The sequence below is a fragment of the Rhinoderma darwinii genome, chromosome 1, assembly GCF_050947455.1.
Source record: "Rhinoderma darwinii isolate aRhiDar2 chromosome 1, aRhiDar2.hap1, whole genome shotgun sequence".
Lineage (NCBI taxonomy): Eukaryota > Metazoa > Chordata > Amphibia > Anura > Rhinodermatidae > Rhinoderma > Rhinoderma darwinii.
Window position 1 is genome coordinate 403853089 of NC_134687.1, and position 21566 is coordinate 403874654.

Consider the following 21566-nt stretch of genomic DNA (forward strand, 5'->3'; position numbering starts at 1 on the left):
CTTCATGTTTATTGATGCTGCAATGTCACAATAGTCACAGCAGCAATGTTTCTGACGGCTAGCGTCCTTTATCAAGCTTAAAGGGAAAGTAAACTTAAAAAATGCACAAAAAATACACTATATGGACAAAAGTATTGGGACATTTACACATTACACCTACAGGAGCTTTTATGACATCCTATTCTAATGCCATAGGCATTAATATGGAGTTGCCCCCACCCCCTGCCCTTTCCAGCCAAAACAGCTTTACACTCTCCTGGGAAGGCTTTTTAGATGATTTTAGAGAGTGTCTCTGGAATTTTTGCCCAATAATCCAGAAGAGCATTTATGAGGTCAGACACTGATGTTGGACGAGAGGGCCTGTCTCGCAATCTCTGTTCTAGTTAATCTCAAAGATGTTCGATGGGGTTGAGGTCGGGGCTCTGTGTGGGCTAGTCAAGTTCTTCCACACCAAACTCAACCAAACATGCCTTCATGGACGTTACTTTGTGCACTAGGCACAATTATGCTGGAACAGAAAAGGGCCTTCTCCAAACTGTTCACACAAAGTTGGAAGCATACAATTGTCCAAAATGTCTTGGTATGCTGAAGAATTAAGAATTCCCTTCATTGGAGCTAAGGTGCCAGGGCCAACCCCTGAAAAACGACCCCATAGCATTATCCCTCCTCCCCCAAATGTAATAGTTGGCACAATGTAGTCAAGCAAGTAGTGTTCTCCTGGCATTTGCCAAACCTGAACTCGTCCATCAGTCTTCTCCATAGTCCAGTGGCAGTGTGCTTTACACCACTCCATCAGACACTTTGAATTGTTCTTGGTGATATGAGGCTTGCATTTGCATGCAGCTGATCAGCCATGGAAACCCATTCCATGAAGCTCCTGGTGCACAGTTTTTCTGTGTATGTTAACGCTACAGAAAGTTTGGAACTTCAGTTATTGAGTCATGCGCCTCAGCACCCGGCGACCCCGTTCTGTAACTTTACGTGGTCTACCATTTTGTCGCTGAGTTGCTGTGCTTCCTAAATGCTTCCACTTTGCAAGAATACCACTCACAGTTGATCATGGAATTTCAGTAACTGACTGTTTAATCCTATCGCAATACCAGAGTGAAATTCAGTGAGCTCTTTAGAACAACCCATTCTTTCAAAAATGTTTGTAAAGCCAGACCGCATGACCAGGTGCTTGATATTATACAATATATGCAATGGGACTGAATGAAACACTTGAATTCAATGAATAAGAGGCGTCCCAATACTTTAGTCCATATAGTCTATATCCCAGCACTTCCTCCATTCATCACCTCCTTTCCTTTGATCCCATTTGTCTCATGTTACAAATAAAATTGAGAAATATCTAAAGAAATCTGTGTCCTAGGAGCATAGCCGTGCCTCCTTGCTGTATTGCGTTTCATAAGACAACTGGCTGGAGAAGGAGCCCCACCCACTGCCCTGGCTGCAGTAGAACAAAAAAGATTGTTAAAGGCTATGTACACAATGTGTTATGTGATTTTAAGCAACTTATAGGGCCAGTTCACACTGAGTTTTTTTTACACGTTTTTTGATGTGGAAACCGCGTCGGAAAACGCACCAAAAAATGGCCGAAAATACTCCCATTGATTTCAATGGGAGGCGGAGGCGGGTTTTTCCCGCGAGCGGAAAAACCGGCTCGTCGGAAAAAGAAGCGACATGCCCTATCTTCGGGCGTTTACGTCTCTGACCTCCCATTGACATCAATGGGAGGCAGGGAAAGTGTATTTTGCTAAGTTTTTTGCCCGCGGCACTCAATGGCCGCGGGCAAAAAATGCGGCAAACGGTGTGCAGGCAGATAAAAATCTGCCTCAAAATTCCAGATGGAATTTTAAGGCAGAATTTTCTGCCTGCAAAAAAACTCAGTGTGAATATAGCCATAAACAGCTTGTTATTAAAAAAAAAGTTTTACTTTTTGAAATATTCAAAAGTTGCTTAAAATCACATTATTTAAAAAAAAAAGTTCAAAGGATTACATAACCTTTAACCCCTTCAGGACACAGCCTGTTTTGGCCTTGTGGACACAGACAATTTTTCCAAATCTGAAATGTCACTTTATGTGGTAATAACTTTGGAATGGTTTTACCAATCCAAGCGATTTTTAGATTGTTTTCTTGTGACAATTGTGTGCTTTGTGTAGTCCATAATACTTAATACTCAATACTTATTTGTGAAAAACACCAAAATGTAGAGAAAATTTCCAAAAATTATTCTAAACCGTAATACCACACAAAATAGTTACTAGTTAAAGGGGTTGTCCAGGATTTTTTTTCCCCTAAAAACGGTCCCCCAGCCTTGGTTTGCCTTCCCTAATACCCCGTATTAACCTTCTAACGAGTTTGTTTGATCTAAATCGTCACTGCTGCTGTTTCTGTTTGTTTACATCCCTTGTTTCTGGTCCTGGCTGTTTCCTGTCTTGTAACCCACCATACCCATGATCCCCTGCTGCATCTGAGGAGACAGTTTACATCCCTCCTTCCCCCCTCCACAGCATGTCAGCTATTTGCATACTGCCACGCCCCTCTATGTTCACATGGTAATTTTCTTCTCTAAATTACAGGCACACAGCTACCTCCCTGCACAGTGTCACACACACTAATAATCACACAGGTATATTGGGGGTAATACACAGGGATGATGAGGTAATACACAGGAATCACAATGTATATGCATCGATGATGGGGTGATATACAGGGATGATATAATTCCATCATCCCCGCGTATAACCGCCATCATCCCCGCGTATAACCGCCATCATCCCCGCGTATAACCGCCATCATCCCCGCGTATAACCGCCATCATCCCCGCGTATAACCGCCATCATCCCCGCGTATAACCGCCATCATCCCCGCGTATAACCGCCATCATCCCCGCGTATAACCGCCATCATCCCCGCGTATAACCGCCATCATCCCCGCGTATAACCGCCATCATCCCCGCGTATAACCGCCATCATCCCCGCGTATAACCGCCATCATCCCCGCGTATAACCCCCATCATCCCCGCGTATAACCCCCATCATCCCCGCGTATAACCCCCATCATCCCCGCGTATAACCCCCATCATCCCCGCGTATAACCCCCATCATCCCCGCGTATAACCCCCATCATCCCTGCGTATAACCCCCATCATCCCCGCGTATAACCCCCCATCATCCCCGCGTATAACCCCCCATCATCCCCGCGTATAACCCCCCATCATCCCCGCGTATAACCCCCCATCATACCCACGTATAACCCCCCATCATACCCGCGTATAACCCCCCATCATCCCCGCGTATAACCCCCCAACATCACCGCGTATAACCCCCAACATCCCCGTGTATAACCCCAATCATCCTATACTGGGATGATGGCTGTTATAGACAGGGATGTTGGGGGTAATACACAGGGATGTTGAGGGTAATACACAGGGATGATGGGGGTCATGTATCCCCATCAGCCCTGTATTTATGTAATCAACCAGAGTGTAGAAGGAGGTGGGGGCGTGTACTATAATTTATGACGCTCCGTGTCTTTGCCCAGCCAGCACTTCCGACTGAACAGAGGCACAGCGCGTCATCAACTATGGCTACAGGCAGTGGGACCAGAGGCGGAGCTCTCAAGTGCCTAGTGCTGGCTGAGCAAAGACACGGATTGTCACCGGAAAATAAACATTTTCTCTGGGTGCGGTCACGTAACCGCAAAATAGTAGGTAACGCTGCCATATATAAACAAACGTTATATTAGAAAAGTAAATGTACATGTCGCATTAGGTTAAAATAAAATGTATTCCTGGCCAACCCCTTTAATTTCTATATGAACATGACCACATGTGGGGTATAGCCGTACTTGGGAGAAATAGTTTTACACATGCTGGGTTGCTATTTCTCCTTTATCGCTTGCAAAAATGAAAAAATTTACCATTTTAGTGGAAAAAAATGTTGATATTCATTTTCACGGCCTAATTCTAATAAATTCTGCAAAAGACCAGTGGGGTCTAAATGCTTACTACACCCCTAGATAGATTTCTCAAGGGGTGTAGTTTCCGAAATGGGGTCGTTTTGGGGGTTTTCCCTTATTTTGGTCCCTCAGGGGCTTTAGAAATGCGACATGTCGCAACACAAACCATTCCAGCAAAATTTTAGTTCCAAAAGCCAAATAGCACTCCTTCCCTTCTGAGCCCTACCGTGGGTCCAAACAGCAGTTTATTACCACATATGGGGTATTGCCGTAATCGGGAGAAATTGCTTTACAAACCTTGGGGTTCTTTTCTCCTTTATTTCTTGTAGAAATTAAACAACTCTGCATTTTTTCAGAGAAAAGGTAGATTTTAATTTTCACGGCCTAATTCCACTAAATTCTGCAAAAAAAACGGTGGGGACAAAATGCTAACTATACCCCTAGAAAAAATTCCTTGAGGGGTGTAGTTTACAAAATGGGATCACTTTTTGGGGGTTTCTACTGTTTTGGTCTCTCCTGGACATTGCAAACACGACATGGCACCGAAAACCATTCCAACAAAATCTGCGCTCAAAAATCCAAATGGGGCACCTTCCCTTCTGAGCCCTGCCGTGGGTCCAAACAGCAGTTTACTACCACAGATGGGCTATTTTTTTTTTAGAAAAAGATTTTAATTTTCACAGACTTAAGGCGGATTTACACGAGCGTGTGCGTTTTGCGCACGCAAAAAACGCGGCGTTTTGCGTGCCCTAAAGGTACTTGACAGCTCCGTGTGTCATGATCATATGGTGCGCGGCTGCGTGCTTTTCGCGCAGCCGCCTTCATTATGACACTCTGTATGTTTGTAAACAGAAAAGCACGTAGTTCTTTTCTGTTTACATTCGTAGTGTTACTGCTGTTGCGCGAATCACGCGCGTCCCACGGAAGTGCTTCCGTGTGGTGTGCGTGATTTTCACGCACCCATTGAATTCAATGGGTGCGTGATGCGCAAAAAATGCCGAAATAGAGGACCTGTCGTGAGTTTTACGCAGCAGATTCACGCTGCGCAAAAATCACTGACAGTCTGCACTGTCCCATAGACTAGCATAGGTCCGTGCGACGCGCGTGAAAAGCACGCGCGTTGCACGGACGTATTACACGTTCGTGTAAATCCGCCCTAATTCCAATAAATTTAGCAAAAAACCTGGGTCAAATTGCTAACTATACCCCTAGATAAATTTCTTGAGGGGTGTAGTTTCTAAAATGGGGGGTTTGCACTGTTTTGGTAGCACAAGACCTCTTCAAACCTGACATGGTGGCTAAAATATATTCTAAAAAGGAGGCCCCAAAATCCACTCAGTGCTCCTTTGCTTCTAAAGCCTGTGCTTGGGACACTAGGGACACGTGGGATATTTTTTAAAAACGGCGGAATCTGGGCAATAAATATTGAGTTGCATTTCTCTGGTAAAACCTTCTGTGTTCCAGAAAAAAATTATTACAAATTAATTTCGGCAACAAAAAAATGTAATTTGTTAAATTTCAGCTGTACATTGCTTTAATTCCTTGTGCAATGTTAAATACTTTTGTGTTAAAAAAGACAAAAGTATAGTAGGTATGATACCTTTATTGGCTAACGATAAAAGTTCTATATGCGGCTTTCAGAGCACAGAGGCCCCTTCTTCAGGTAGTTTGCAAATGAATGACTGAGAAAAAAAAGCACAACATTAAAGAGGCTCTGTCGCCAGATTATAAGTACCCTATCTCCTACATAATCTGATCTGCGCTGGAATGTAGATAACAGCAGTGGTTTTTATTTTGAAAAACGATCATTTTTGAGCAAGTTATGAGCAATTTTAGATTTTGTTTCTTAATGCCCAACTGGGTATGTTTTTACTTTTGACCAAGTGGGTGTTGTAAAGAAGTGTATGAGGCTGACCAATCAGTGACCAATCAGTGTCATACACTTCTCATTGTTCCAGCCCAGCATGATCCACAGCACAGTGAGATTGTGCTGTGGATCATGCTGGGCTGGAACAATGAGAAGTGTATGACACTGATTGGTCACTGATTGGTCAGCCTCATACACTTCTTTACAACACCCACTTGGTCAAAAGTAAAAACATACCCAGTTGGGCATTAAGAAACAAAATCTAAAATTGCTCATAACTTGCTCAAAAATGATTGTTTTTCAAAATAAAAACCACTGCTGTTATCTAAATTCCAGCGCCGATCAGATTATGTGGGAGATAGGGCACTTATAATCTGGTGACAGAGCTTCTTTAAGATGTTACACAAAGACAATTAGTACATCATTAAGATAAGCCGGGGCAATAAAACTGAGGTTACAGGGGTGATGACTTAGGAGTTAAGGGATCTGGAGTCAGTCTGATGGGGGACGTGACGTGTGTCCATGTAGTGGCTCATAAATCCAGGTATTAGATTGAGGCCTTGTGTCAATGACTGGAATTTTATCAGCTTGAATTCCCAAATTTTTCTTTCTCTGTTATTTTTAAAGTGACCCTTCAGAATTAGGACATTTAAATATGCCAAACTGTGATCAGGTCCAGAGAAATGTTTTCCCACGGGTGTATCCACCTCCTGTTTTATTGTATGTCTGTGAAGATTCATCCTGGTTTGTAGTTTTTGTATGGTTTCTCCAATGTAGATTCCTTTATTGATGCACCTTGTACACAGGATCATGTAAACTACCTTGGAGGATGTACAGGAGAACGTGCCAGTGATTTTATAGTCCTGTTGCGTGTTTGGTATGTGGATGGTGTTTGATGACAAGATGTTGGTACAGGTCTTGCATTTTCTACTGTTGCAAGGAAAAGTGCCAGTCTCTGATGGTGAGGAGAGGGCACTTCTGACCAGGAGATTCCTTAGGTTTGATGGTTGTTTGTATGTAAGGAGAGGTAAATCAGAGAATATTTCCTTCAGTTTATTCTTTGTTAAACATAGGTTGGAGATCAGCAGCAATTTTTCTCAAGGTGTTCATTTGTGGGTTGTATATGACCACTAGGGGCACCCTGCTGTTGTCTTCCTCCTTTTTGTACTACAGAAGATTGCCCCTTGGAATTCTTGTTGCTCTGTAGATCTGATCGTCTATAATCCTTGGATGGTATCCCTGTTGTAAGAATGTATACCTCAGTGATAGCAGTTGTTGTTTTCTTTCTTCACTGTCTGAACAGATCCGTATGTAGCACAGAGCCTGGCTGTAGATGATGGATTTCTTTGTGTCTCGGATGGAAGCTGTTGCATCTCAGATATGCTGGACTGCCTGTAGGTTTATGGTAGATAGTTGTTTGTATGGTATTGCTTCTCATGTATATGGTCATGTCCAGGAAATGTATTTGAGATTTTGAGTAGTTGAGAGTGAGTTTGATAGTAGGATGGAACATGTTGAAGTTTTTATGGAAAGAAAGCAGTTCATGTTCAGAGCCTGTCCAGATTATCAACAGGTCATCAATGTACCGGAAATATGCTAGAGGTTTAGTTGCGCAGGTTGATAAAAATTCCTCCTCTAGTTTGGCCATGAACAGGTTAGCATATTGTGGTGACATTTTGCACCCATACATTGCAGATATATGTCTTTGTCAAATAAAAAATAATTGTGATGGAGTTGTAGGGCTGGCTCTGTCGCTAGATTGTTCTTTTGAAGAAAGTGTTGGCATGCGGCTATACCATCCTCATGGGGGATGTTAGAATACAGAGACTCCACATCCATAGTTGCCAATATTGTTCCCTCTGGTAGTGGACTTAGGGCTGAGAGTTTGCAGAGGATGTCTGTGGTGTCCTGGACATAACTGGGTGTGCACCTCACCAAGGGCTTTACAAGATTTTCCACCCAACCAGAAATATTCTCAGTTAGAGTCCCAACACCTGAAATGATTGGTCTCCCTGGATTGCCTTCTTTATGTATTTTAGGTAACACGTAGAATGTACCCATTCTGGGATTGTCCGGTATAAGGTCCAGTAAACTGTCTGACGCAGCGTTGAAGCTATTGATGATATGGACAAGTTCCTCTGTGTATTGTTTGGTGGGGTCTTCATTAACCTCTACCCGCACCAGGACGTAACTGTCCGTCGTTGCGGGAGGTTACTTCCCGCACGAGGACGTATAGTTACTGAGTTTTTCCCGGTGCACACTGTCGGCGACAGTGTGCACCGGGAACCGGGAGGTCAGCTGTTGCCGACAGCTGACACTCCCCTCTTGCCGGCCAGCGGTCCTTTGCCGCTGATTTTGGCGAATTAACCCCTTAAATTCGGCGATCGGGTGCAATCGCCGAATTTTAGGGGTTTCTAGCAGTCCGAAATCGCGGGGTCTGCCGATAGTTAGTATGGCAAACAGAAGCCAAACAATGGCTTGGACGGAAGCCCATGGACGGAAGCCCATCAGGACCAACCTTCGGCTGGTCCTGATAGGCTTCCTGTCAGAGTGACAGAAAGTCACTGTGCCGTACCCGATGCACACTGTCGGCGACAGTGTGCATCGGGAACTTGGAGATCAGCTGTCCCCGACAGCTGACACTCTCCAGTGTTGCCGATCAGCGGCTCATCGCCGCTGATTTCGGCAATTAACCCGTTACATGCGGGGCTCGATTGTGATCTCCGCATGTAGCGGGTTTGTAGCGCATCAGCAGCCCCCATGCAATTGTGGGGACTTCTGATGCTTGTGATGGCACCCGGGGGCCAGACAACGACCCCCGAGTCTGCCATGTATGTCAGCCTATGAGGATCAGCCTCTGCTGATCCACGTAGACCAACTGTCAGAGTGACTGTGACGTCGCACTGACAGTTGGAATACATTACACTACCTAGGTAGTGTAATGTATTCTAGCAGCGATCAAAGCTGCAGGTCAAAAAAAGAAAGTGTAAAAAGTAAAAAAAACAGTTAATAAACAAAAATATAAAGTGTAAAAAGTTAATAAAAATGTTTTATAAAAGTGTAAAAATAAAAGGTTTTGTTTTCCTATAATAAGTCATTTATTATAGGGAAAAAATGAAACCGTTAAAAAAAGTACACATATTTGGTATCGCCGCGTTCGTAACGGCCCAAACTATGAAACTATAATGTTAATTTTTCCGCACGGTGAACGCAGCAAACATAATAAACGGAAAGCTGTCAGCATCGCTATTTTTTGGTCACCACCCCTGCCAAGATATAGAATAAAAAGTGATCAAAAAGTCGCATTTACCCCAAAATGGTACCAATAAAAACAACAACCCTTCCCGCAAAATACAAGACCTCCAACAGCTTTTTTGACGAAAAAATAAAAAAGTTACGGCTCAGAATAGCGTGTCTCAGAAAATAAATTATTTTATAGAAACTTAATTTTATTGTGCAAACGCTGCAAAACGTAAAAAAAACTATACACATATGGTATCGGCGTAATCGTACCGACCGGCAGAATAAATTAAAACGTAATTTATTGCGCACGGTGAACGCTGTAATAAATAAAGAATTTAAAGCGCCAAAATTGCTGTTTTTTGGTCACCTTAGCTCTAAAAAAGATCCTGAGGGGCCAAAATGCTCACTATACCCCTAGAAAAATTCCTTAAGGGGTGTAGATTCCAAAATAGGGTGACTTTTGGGGGGTTTCCACTGTTTTGGTCCCTCCGGGGCGTTGCAAACCCGACATGGCACTGAAAACCAATCCAGCAAAATCTGCGCTCCAAAATCCAAAAGGCGCTCCCTCCCTCCTGAGCCCTGCTGTGGGTCCAAACATCAGTTTAAGACCACATATGGGGTATTGCCGTAATCGGGAGAAATTGCTTTACAAATGTTGGGCGGCTTTTTCTCCTTTATTCCTTGTAAAAATAGGTGATTTTCTTCTTCACAGACTAATTCCACTAAATTCTGCAAAAAACTGTGGGGTCAAAATGCTAACTATACCCTTAGAAAAATGCCTTGAGGGGTGTAGTTTCAAAAATGGGGTCACTTTTTGGGGGTTTCAACTGTTTAGGTACCACAAGACCTCCTCAAACCAGACATGGTGCCTAAGATATATTCCTAAAAAAAGGAGGCCCCAAAATCCACTAGGTTCTCCTTTGCTTCTGAGGCCTGTGTTTCAGTCCATTAGGACACTAGTGCCACATGTGGAGACAAAGAAGAAATGGAGACAGCACTACCGAATTTTCAAAGTGAAGATCCTTTTATTCCACGGTGCACCGTGGAATAAAAGGATCTTCACTTTGAAAATTCGGTAGTGCTGTCTCCATTTCTTCTTTGTCTTGACTGAGGGGTCACTCGGACTGTGACCCAGGAGACGTGCACCCTCTTGAAAAATTTATCCTGTGCTGCTGATCTATATCTATCTAGTGCCACATGTGGGATATTTATAAAAACTGCAGAATCTGGGCAATAAATACGGAGTTGCGTTTCTCTGGTAAAACCTTCTGTGTTACAGATTTTTTTTTTATTACAAATGAATTTCGGCAAAAAAAATGAAATTTGTAAATTTCACCTCTACTTTGCCTTAATTCCTGTGAAACGTCTAAATGGTTAAAATACTTTCTGAATGTGGTTTTGAATACCTTGAGGGGTGCAGTTTTCAAAATGGGGTGATTCATGGGGACTTTCTAATATATAAGGCCCTCAAAGCCACTTCAGAACTGAACTGGTCCCTGAAAAAATAGCCTTTTGAAATTTTATTGAAAATATGAGAAATTGCTGCTAAAGTTCTAAGCCTTGTAACGTCCTAGAAAAATAAAAGTATGTGAAAAAAAATGATGCAAACATAAAGTAGACATATGGGGGATGTCAACTAGTAACTATTTTGTGTGGTATTACTATCTGTTTCACAAGCAAATACATTTAAATTTAGAAAAATGCTAATTTTTGCACATTTTTGCTAAAATTTGAAGTTTTTCACAAATAAATATATAAAGTAAATATATAAACAATAAATATATAAAGTACAATATGTCACGAGAAAACAATCTCAGAATCGCTTGGATAGGTAAAAGCGTTCCGGAGTTATTACCACATAAAGTGACACATGTCAGATTTGAAAAAATCGGCTGTGTTCTGAAGGCCAAAACAGGCTGTGTCCTAAAGGGGTTAAGCAGGGTATAGTATTTTTTGTCTGAGAGTTGTCTATGTGCCTCCTGGATGTAGTCAGATCTATTCAGAATTACTACAGCGTCTCCTTTATCAGCGGGTTTGATGATATGATGTCTCTGTTGGATTTTAGTGATTTTGTGGCGTTCCTTTCCTCCATGCTGAGATTGTGTGTTACTTTGTGCTGTTGGTCCAAGATCTCAGATTTAACTTTTTTTCTGAAGCAGTCAATGTAGTAATCCAGAGTTTGAGTGTATCCAGGTTGTGGGGTCCAGTTTGTCGTCTTCTTTCTTGATGTTTCTTTTCCCATCCCATCTTGTGATGTCATATCTGTTTTGTCAGAAAATAATTCTTTCAGCCGCAATCTGCGGAAGTATTCCTCCACGTCATTGCAAAACTGGGCTCTGTCAAGTGGTTTAGTGGGACAAAATGTAAGTCCTTTAGACAGAACATTCATTTCCATTTTGCTTGGTTCATACTGAGAGAGGTTTACAACATAGGATGGTATATCCAAATGGTTATGTGGATTTTGCTTCCCTTCTTGTATTTTGAGACCCACTTTCTTCCTTAGTCTGTTGAGCTCTGTTTGCAGATGATAAGTTGATTTTGTAATTTATTGTAGAATTCCTTTAACCGGTTAAGGACCAGGCTGTTTTACAGCTAAATGACCAGAGCAAATTTCACAATTTTGCTATGCGCTTCTTTAGATGACTATAACTCAGCAGGTGAATAAAGTTCATCTTTGAATTTTACACTCTTTTTAAAGGACAGATAGGGCTTTGTTTTAGTGGCATTTGTCAGTATATATCATTTTTTTTTTTTTCTCTAAAGTGGGCAAAATTGGAAAAAAATGCAAGAATTTAACAATTGCGTCGGTTTATGCTAGCATTTTTCACACACGGTATGAACCACGGCCAAAATTAATCTCCTTTCACATTCTTCCACTTCTCCCGTGCATGGGGATACCAAATATGTGAGCCTTATTCACTGTGCGGGCATGTGCCAGGGCTTGGCATAAAAGGAGGCTTTTTGGCCTTTTCGGTCCAGGAATTTTGCATTTGATTTTAGAGCCGTATACTGTTTTCTGGGGGGCCTAATGCTGCTGAAACATTAGAAACACCCCATAAATGACTTCATTCACACAAGTAGACCCCACAAGGTTTCCTTCAAGGGGTTTATCATATTTTTAGCAAGTCCAGTTTTCTTCTGAAAGTTTCTTGAATAAGATGGAACAAAATAAAATCAGCACTTTTTTAGCAAATGCGTCAGTTTAGGCTAGTATTTTTCACACACGGTATAGACCACGGACAAAATTCATCTCCTTTCACGTTCTTCCACTTCTCCCGTGCATGGGGATACCAAATATGTGTGCCTTATTCGCTGTGCGGGCATGTGCCAGGGCTTGGCATAAAAGGAGGCTTTTTGGCCTTTTCGGTCCAGGAATTTTGCATTTGATTTTATAGCAGCATACTGTTTTCTGGGGGGCCTAATTATGCTGAAACATTGGAAACACCCCATAAATGACTTCATTCACACAAGTAGACCCCACAAGGTTTCCTTCAAGGGGTTTATCATATTTTTAGACAGTCCAGTTTTCTTCTGAAAGTTTCTTGAATAAGATGGATCAAAATAAAATTAGCAATTTTTTAGCAAATGCGTCAGTTTATACCAGCATTTTTCACACACGGCATAGACCACGGTCAAAATTAATCTCCGTTCACATTCTGCCACTTCTCCCGTGCACGGGGATACCAAATATGTGGCCTTATTTATCACATAGAGATGTAGGAGGGCGGAGGATAGAAGAAGATTATTTCACAAATCGCTTTTTTTCAAAGCTGGTTTTACAAAACTCAACAGAGTTTCTATAACACTTCCAAAATATCTGCTCTTGAAGCAGAAATCCCAAAATATTCATCTAGGGGTATAATGGGAATTTATTTTTTGGGGTTTTCTAAAATAAGAAATTGCAGGTTAATGCAAATGGAGCTCTCCAGCAGATGAACTTTAGAGAATATGCAAACATGACATCCACCCCCCACCCACCCATTCCCTCCCTCACCCTTGGAGTAAAATCAGGGGAAAAATAAAAACGTAATGTAGGGCAAATATATTTTCAACAAATTAACTAAAATCTAATAATTCAGAACAGTGTGGTATTTTTTAAAACATGGCTCAATGCACAGGCCTGGTTGCGAGGGACATGAGGGACAGAAATATCGGGAATCTTTGCGGTGCCCGTCTTTTCTGCAGACGCGGCACTTTTTCTGGGGGTTGCTTCTGGTTGCTGTTGGGGGAATCCGACTGATGAAGTGTCTTTCAGTCAGTCGCGTGACATCCTCAGACTGGGGGCATTCTCGGGTGTCCTGAACATCAAAAATGAGGCCTTCAATAATTTTTTCCTGGAAATCCAGGTATGTGTCTCTGCCTCTGTTTTTTTTATAGAGCACAAATGAGTTGTGGATGGCCACCTGTAACAAATAAATGGCCACCTTTTTGTACCCCCCCATGTACTTGTTATATTCGGACACGCTCACTGGTTTGTGCTTGTCAGATGTTGCCCCCCTTTCCCTCACTGCCACTGTTCCTGCGGTATGAATCGTGCTTAGCACATACACATCTTTGCGATCCCTGAACTTGACCGCCAGCAATTCTTCAGATGCATAAGCACAGGAGTCCCCCTTTACCATGCGCTTCCCCACTAATTGCTGTGGAAAACCAATTCGGTTTTTGCACATGGTACCACATGCCCCAGTCCTTGCAGCATGCAAATGCCTAAACAGGGGCACACTCGAATAAAAATTATCACAGTACAGGTGGTACCCCTTGTGAAGCAGAGGCTGCATTATCTCCCACACAATCTTACTGCTGGTGGAAAGATCAGGGGGGCATCCAGGAACATTTATTGTGCGGTCCCGCCCTTCATAAATCCTGAAGGCGGTGGTATATCCTGACCCGCTTTCACACAATTTGTAGAGCTTAACGCCATATCTTGCCCTTTTGGAAGGTAGATATTGGCGAAAGCTAAGTCTGCCATGAAAGTTCAGGAGGGATTCGTCCACACTTACATTCTGCTCAGGGGTGTAGAGTTGCAGAAATAAATTATTCAGGGAATTTATTAGCGGTCTTATTCGGACACGTATATTCGGACACGCTCACTGGTTTGTGCTTGTCAGATGTTGCCCCCCTTTCCCTCACTGCCACTGTTCCTGCGGTATGAATCGTGCTTAGCACATACACATCTTTGCGATCCCTGAACTTGACCGCCAGCAATTCTTCAGATGCATAAGCACAGGAGTCCCCCTTTACCATGCGCTTCCCCACTAATTGCTGTGGAAAACCAATTCGGTTTTTGCACATGGTACCACATGCCCCAGTCCTTGCAGCATGCAAATGCCTAAACAGGGGCACACTCGAATAAAAATTATCACAGTACAGGTGGTACCCCTTGTGAAGCAGAGGCTGCATTATCTCCCACACAATCTTACTGCTGGTGGAAAGATCAGGGGGGCATCCAGGAACATTTATTGTGCGGTCCCGCCCTTCATAAATCCTGAAGGCGGTGGTATATCCTGACCCGCTTTCACACAATTTGTAGAGCTTAACGCCATATCTTGCCCTTTTGGAAGGTAGATATTGGCGAAAGCTAAGTCTGCCATGAAAGTTCAGGAGGGATTCGTCCACACTTACATTCTGCTCAGGGGTGTAGAGTTGCAGAAATAAATTATTCAGGGAATTTATTAGCGGTCTTATTTTGAACAACCGATCCCGGTTTGCATCGGTACTTGGGGGGGCCTGTGCGTTGTCATTGAAGTGGAGGAACCTCATTATTGTCTCATAACGAGACCTGGGCATTACTGCAGAATATACTGGGGTGGCTTGGGCGGGTCTTGTTGACCAGTAAGACCTAATGGAGGGCTTTTTGACAATACCCATATTTAGGGTGAGCCCCAAAATTTTTTTTAATTCCTGCAAATTGGTGGGCGTCCAATCTCTGGCATGGGTGGATGAAGGTTTCTGCCTTATATATTGCGTGGCATATAAATTTGTTTCGTGGACAATCTGATTTAGGATGTCGTCCGTTATAAATAAATGGAAGTAATCCATTTGGACAAAATTTGTATTGTCCACGGTTATGCCAGGAGTGGCCGTAAATCCGTGGATTCTAGGCCCAAAAGATGGGGCAGGTGCCCATACAAGAGCCTGGACTGAAGGGACCAGGCTGTCCCGTGCTACAGCGCTACTTGGCCCTGCGCTTTCATGTTCTGCAGTTTCGACTGCATCAGGGACAACGTCCCCTGAAGATGAACCTGAAGTGACGCTGTCATCGTCACTACCTAAAACAGGTTCCATCTCGGACGCCATCTCTGATGCGGTCTCCGACTCAGACCACAGCATGGCGTATGCCTCCTCGGCGCTAAACAACTTCCTCGCCATAACGTAACTAACACTAACACTAACTAAACAAATTTTTATTTTTTTATTTTTTTTTATAAAACACACAAACTAACTGCTATATATATCTACACTACCGCTAACAAAAAAATAAACCGCTATTGCTATATATATTATATATATGTGGATATATATATAATTATATACTCCCTACCTGCCTATTCTAATAGAATAAAAGAAAGAAAGGTAGATAGATAGAAAAAAAGATAGATCGATAGATAGATTGTATAGATAGATAGAAATCTATCTATACAGAGAATGTTTTAGAGTGTAACTGTATTTTTTTGTAACTGTAATCTTCTGGCAGCAATTCTCCCGAGTCTCTTCTTCTCAAACTGAAACAATGTTTGAGGAGAAGAAAAGAGGCAGGAGATTTACTGCCAGAAAAGTCAAAATAAAACAAATGTGGTCGCTGTGATAGGTTTTCACAGCGACCACATGATCAGGGACCATCAGATCAGGGACCTGTTTTATAAGCAGGAATGCATGTGATTGCTGTGATTGGTTGTCACAGCGACCACATGTTCAGGGACCATCAGAATGGTCCCTGATACTCTGCCCAGTGCCCAGAGCTGTTGGTAACAGCGAGGGCACAGGGCTGTGTGCACGCGATCGCGTGCACACTGTTTTCTATGCAGAAATGCATGTGATCGCTGTGATTGGTTGTCACAGCGATCACATGTTCAGGGGCCAAAAGATTGACCACTGACATTCTGCCCAGTGCCCATGGCTGTTAGCAACAGCCAGGGCATAGAGCTGTGTGCACGCGATCGCGCGTGCACAGTCTCTGAAGTGCGGCCGTATATATACTATACGCCGGACTTTAGAGACCCTGACCGCTGGCCGTATATTTACGGCCAGCGGTCGGGAACCTGTTAATACTTGCTTGGTTAGACTTGCTTCAGGTCCTCGTATTGTATCACTTAGGGAATTACTCTAATTTTGGACGGTTCTCTTCTTCTTGTAAAAAAATCCAATAAAGTGATTCTGCAGTCTTTCAGATGATCTGTAGCAAAGTTTCTGTGAAAAGTGAGTGTTGTAGGTATATTCAGTTGGATTCTTGATCGTGAGGCCTTTGGGGAAAAGATTCTCATTTTTAGGATGAATATGTCGCTATTCAGTTGTGCCAGTTTCTTCATTAGGTTTTTAGGATCCATCTGTGTTCGGTACATTGGAGTATCCTCCATTTTCACGAAGTACAGTAAAAAATAGTGTAGTACCGTGTTAGCCAGAAACAATATGAAATGTTAAATACTTTTGTGTCAAAAAACACGAAAGTATAGTAGGTATGATACCTTTATTGGCTAACCATAAAAGTTCTATATGCGGCTTTCAGAGCACAGAGGCCCCTTCTTCAGGCAGTTTACAAATGAATGACTGAGAAAAAAAAGCACAACATTTAGATGTTACACGAAGACAATTAGTACATGAAGTAATATATCATTAAGATAAGCCGGGGCAATAAAACTGAGGTTATAGGGGTGATGACTTAGGAGTTAAGGCATCTGGAGTCAGTCTGATGGGGGATGTGACGTGTGTCCATGTAGTGGCTCATGAATCCAGGTATTAGATTGAGGCCTTGTGTCTATGACTGGAATTTTATCATCTGCATCATACCTACTATACTTTTGTCTTTTTTGACACAAAAGTATTTAACATTGCATATTGTTTCTGGCTCACACGGTACTACACTATTTTTTACTGTACTTTAATTCCTTGGAAACGCCTAAAAGGTTAAGAGACTTTCTGAATGCTGTTTTGAGGGGTGCAGTTTTTAAAATAGGGTGATTTATGAGGATAGAAAAAAAGGGGGGGGGGGTAAAAAGTCTCCAGCTTAAAAAAAAAAAAGAGTATAATATAAGTAATATGGTGCCACCATGATATTGAATATAAAGAAAAAAAAACAAGGATAAACCTGGTAATGAAAAGGAGCTCGACTCATTGTTTAAAAACATATATATAATTCTTTATTCATTCAAAATATAAAAGAGACAAATCGTGTCTAGGGTGATCCTATATCGCAATATACAAACACACGCCCGGCCGGGAGACGGATACAAGTTAAGTACAGTACAAAACCGACTGGGAACAAGGTAAATGTGGCAAAACAAGACAGCCTAGTTGAACACAGTTCAAGTGGAGAGGAGCATGTATACACCGTGTTCCAAATTATTATGCACATTGGATTTAAGTGTCATAAACATTTAATTATTAGTTTTTCAATTAAACTCATGGATGGTATTGTGTCTTAGGGCGCTTTGGATCATTGTAATCAATCTCCGACACCTATGATAATTAGTTTGCTAGATGTGCCCAATCAAGGGAAAACTACTTAAGAAGGACGTTCCACATTATTAAGCAGGCCACAGGTTTCAAGCAATATGGGAAAGAAAAAGGATCTCTCTGCTGCCGAAAAGCGTGAAATAGTGCAATACCTTGGACAAGACATGAAAATATTAGATATTTCAAGAAAACGTAAGCGTGATCATCGTACTGTGAAAAGATTTGTGGCTGATTGAGAGCACAGACGATTTTGTTCAGCTAAAGGCATAATGAGGAAGGTTTCTGCCAGACAAATTAATAGGATTAGGAGAGCAGCTGCTAAAATGCCATTGCAAAGCAGCAAATGGGTATTTGAAGCCGCTGGTGCCTCTGGAGTCCCGCGAACCTCAAGGTGTAGGATCCTCCAGAGGTTTGCAAGTGTGCATAAAGCCATTATTCGGCCACCCCAATGCTCACAAGCAGAAACGGTTGCAGTGGGCTCAGAAATACATGAAGACTAATTTTAAAACCGTGTTGTTTACTGATGAGTGCCGTGCAACCCTGGATGGTCCAGATGGATGGAGTAGTGGATGGTTGGTGAATGGCCACCATGTCCCAACAAGGCTGTGACGTCAGCAAGGAGGTGGTGGAGTCATGTTTTGGGGTGGAATCATGGGGAGAGAGCTGGTAGGCCCCTTTAGGGTCTCTGACGGTGTGAAAATGACCTCTGCAAAGTACGTAGAGTTTATGACTGACCACTTTCTTCCGTGGTACAAAAAGAAGAACCGTGCCTTCCGTAGCAAAATTATCTTCCTGCATGACAATGCACCATCTCATGCTGCAAAGAATACCTCTGTCTCATTGGCTGCTATGGGCATAAAAAGAGAGAAACTCATGGTGTGGCCCCCATGTTCCCCTGACCTCAACCCTATTGAGAACCATTGGAGCATCCTCAAGCAAAATATCTATGAGGGTGTTAGGCAGTTCACATCAAAACAGAAGCTCTGGGAGGCTATTCTGACATCCCGCAAAGATATTCAAGCAGAAACTGTCCAAATACTCACAAATTCAATGGATGCAAGAATTGTGAAGGTGATATCAAAGAAGGGGTCCTATGTTAACATGTAACTTGGCCTGCTAAGTTTTTTTGATTGAAAGAGCTTTTGATTTCTGTAAATATGACCTCCTGATGCTGCAAATTCAACAAATTACCATTTTAGTTCTCTTTACAACCTTTAAAATGTTTTGATCTCTGTTGTGCATATTAAATTGAAACAGTGCATTTTGAGTTTTGTTATCATTAGGAGATTTGTTCAATAAAATTCGCATTATACTCCAACGATTGATGGCTTGAAGATTATACTGACTGTCATTTGCATTGACTATTTAGGAAAATCAGCGAAAAATAACATTTGCATAATAATCTGGAACGCGGTGTAGATGCAGTATGACAGCAATTCAATACTGGACGACCGTGGCTGAAACTACAAGTCAATGACCACAAAATTTTATTATAGCACAGAAAGGAAATGCATGTGGTAACAATCTTAATGCAGGTGATTTGCAAGAGACCCTTAACCCTAGTATAGGGTCCTAGTCAACCTAATAGATTATGCGTGGAAACAATGCCCCGTAGATTGAGGAGTAGATGATTCAAGTAGATACCACGCTAGCATTTCAACGTAGATGAGTAATATAAGTGGGTTGTATACTCATCCGTCGGATGTATATTCTGGCAGGTATATATGTACACAAGCATGCCGCCTCAAGAGCAATTGCTCAGTGTTCATCCATGTGGGCAATTAGAAAAGCTGTCATTTGTTTATGCTCAAATCCATGGTATGTAAGACCAGTTATGGCTAATGTAATATAATCACTCGCTGGTTATCCGGATATTGGTGATCAATCACCTCCATGTTGTTCGCTAAAATAAGTGGATACAATATCTCCAAATTTAGGTATTTTTCAGCAAAGACAAGCAGGCACCTTTCCATGCAGTGTTCATACACATCCCGCACCTTGTCAGACGGTGGAAAACCCCTTTAGCTTATAACTTTTTTAACACTTTTTTTTGACATTTTTCTTTACACATTTGTTTACAGCTTTATTTAGACTTCTATGTGTACTTTTGTTTGTACTTTTTTTTTGACACTTTTTTGTGACACTTTTTTTTTTTTTTTACACTTTTTTTACCTTTTTTTTTTTGTCCCACTAGGGGACTTGAAGACCTGCAGCACTGATCGCTGCTATAATACATTACGCTACCAACATAGTGTATTCTATTCTCTGCTCACACTTACAGGTAGCCTATCCGGACCAGCCGGAGGCCATTGCATGTATGGCAGACCCGGAGGCCATTGTCTCGCCTCCGGTTGCCATGTCAACCATCGGCACCCCCCGCAATCGCATTTGGTTGCCAATCTTTTACAAACCCCTTAAATGCGGAAATGGATCACCGTGTTTAAGGGTTTAATTGCCGAAATCAGCGGCGATGGACTTCTGGTCGGCAACAGTGGAGTGTCATCTGTCGGAGCCGGCTGAGCTCTCGGTTCCCAGTGCATACTGTCACCGACAGTGTGCATCGGGTAGGACTCAGTAACTGTATGCCCTGGTGCGCAAAGAAACTTCCCGCCAGGACGTACAGTTGCGTTCTGGTGCGCGTAGCGGTTAAGCTCCGTCCCTTCAGCCACTCTACGAGCCGAAAATTAAACAGATCAACAGGAAACCAACCTGTGGAGGCAAATATATTTCCTGTTTACTTTTATCATTAATTGGCGACACAGCCAGTTTTGGACACAGGCCATGTTTCAAATCTGATGCGTCACTTTATGTGGTAATAACTTTAAAATGTTTTTACTTAGCCAAGCAATTCTGAGATAATCTTCACGCGACACATTGTTTTTTATGTTAGTGGTAAAATATGGTCGTTACATTCAGTGTTTATTAGTGAAAAATGGCAACATTTAGAGAATCTTTATTTTTTTAATTTGAGTGCACATCCTTGTATTACAGATGGTAATACCACACCAAATAGATATTTATTAACATTTACCATAAGTCAACTTTATGTTGGCATTGTTTTTTGAAAATCCTTTTATTCTTCCATGACGTTAGAAGGCTTATAGCATTGACCCCTTAAAGACCAGGCTAATTTGAGTATTTTATTTTCGGTTTTTCCTCCCTGCCTTCCAAAAGCCATAACTTTTCTATTTCTTTGTCGACATAGCCGTATGAGAGCTTGTTTTGTGCGGGACATAAAATGTAGTTGTAGCTCAAATTTTTCCAATTTTACAACTGATAAAGAAGAAAAACTACTCCAACATTTGAAGAGAAATGTTTTACAAGTATGGCAATAACACATATGTGGTCATAAACTGCTGTTTAGATACACAGCAGGGCTCAGAACGGAAGTAGCCTCATTTGACTTTTGCAGCTTAAATTTTTCTGAAATTATTTTTGGGGGCCATGTCACATTTGCAATGCCCGTGAGGAACCAAAACAAAGTCACTTTTAAGGGGTTTCTACTAATTGGGAAACTCCACCCTTCGAGGATTTCATCTAGGGGTATAATGAACATTTTCACATATTTTTTTGCAGAATTTATTAGACTTGTGCCGTGAAAACGAAAATCCACATTTTTTTTTCCAATAAAACTTTCCACAAGGAATAAAGGAGTAAAAGCGCTCACAAATTTGTAAAGCAATTTTTCAGAGTATGGAGATACACATGGTCATAAACTGCTGCTTGGACACATGGCATGGCTTAGAAGAAGAGAAGCGCCATTTGGCTTTTGGAGTTTAAATTTAGCGGTTACGGTTTGCGGACGCAATGTCACATTTGCA

The 21566-nt window shown here is 42.0% G+C and overlaps 1 protein-coding gene across 1 annotated transcript in view; it reads left to right on the plus strand.

Annotated features, from left to right (window-relative positions):
* The window catches only part of IPO4 (importin 4), a 212765-nt gene that overhangs the window by 54154 nt on the left and 137045 nt on the right, over positions 1-21566 (plus strand). The gene's annotated exons all lie outside the window — the stretch shown is intronic.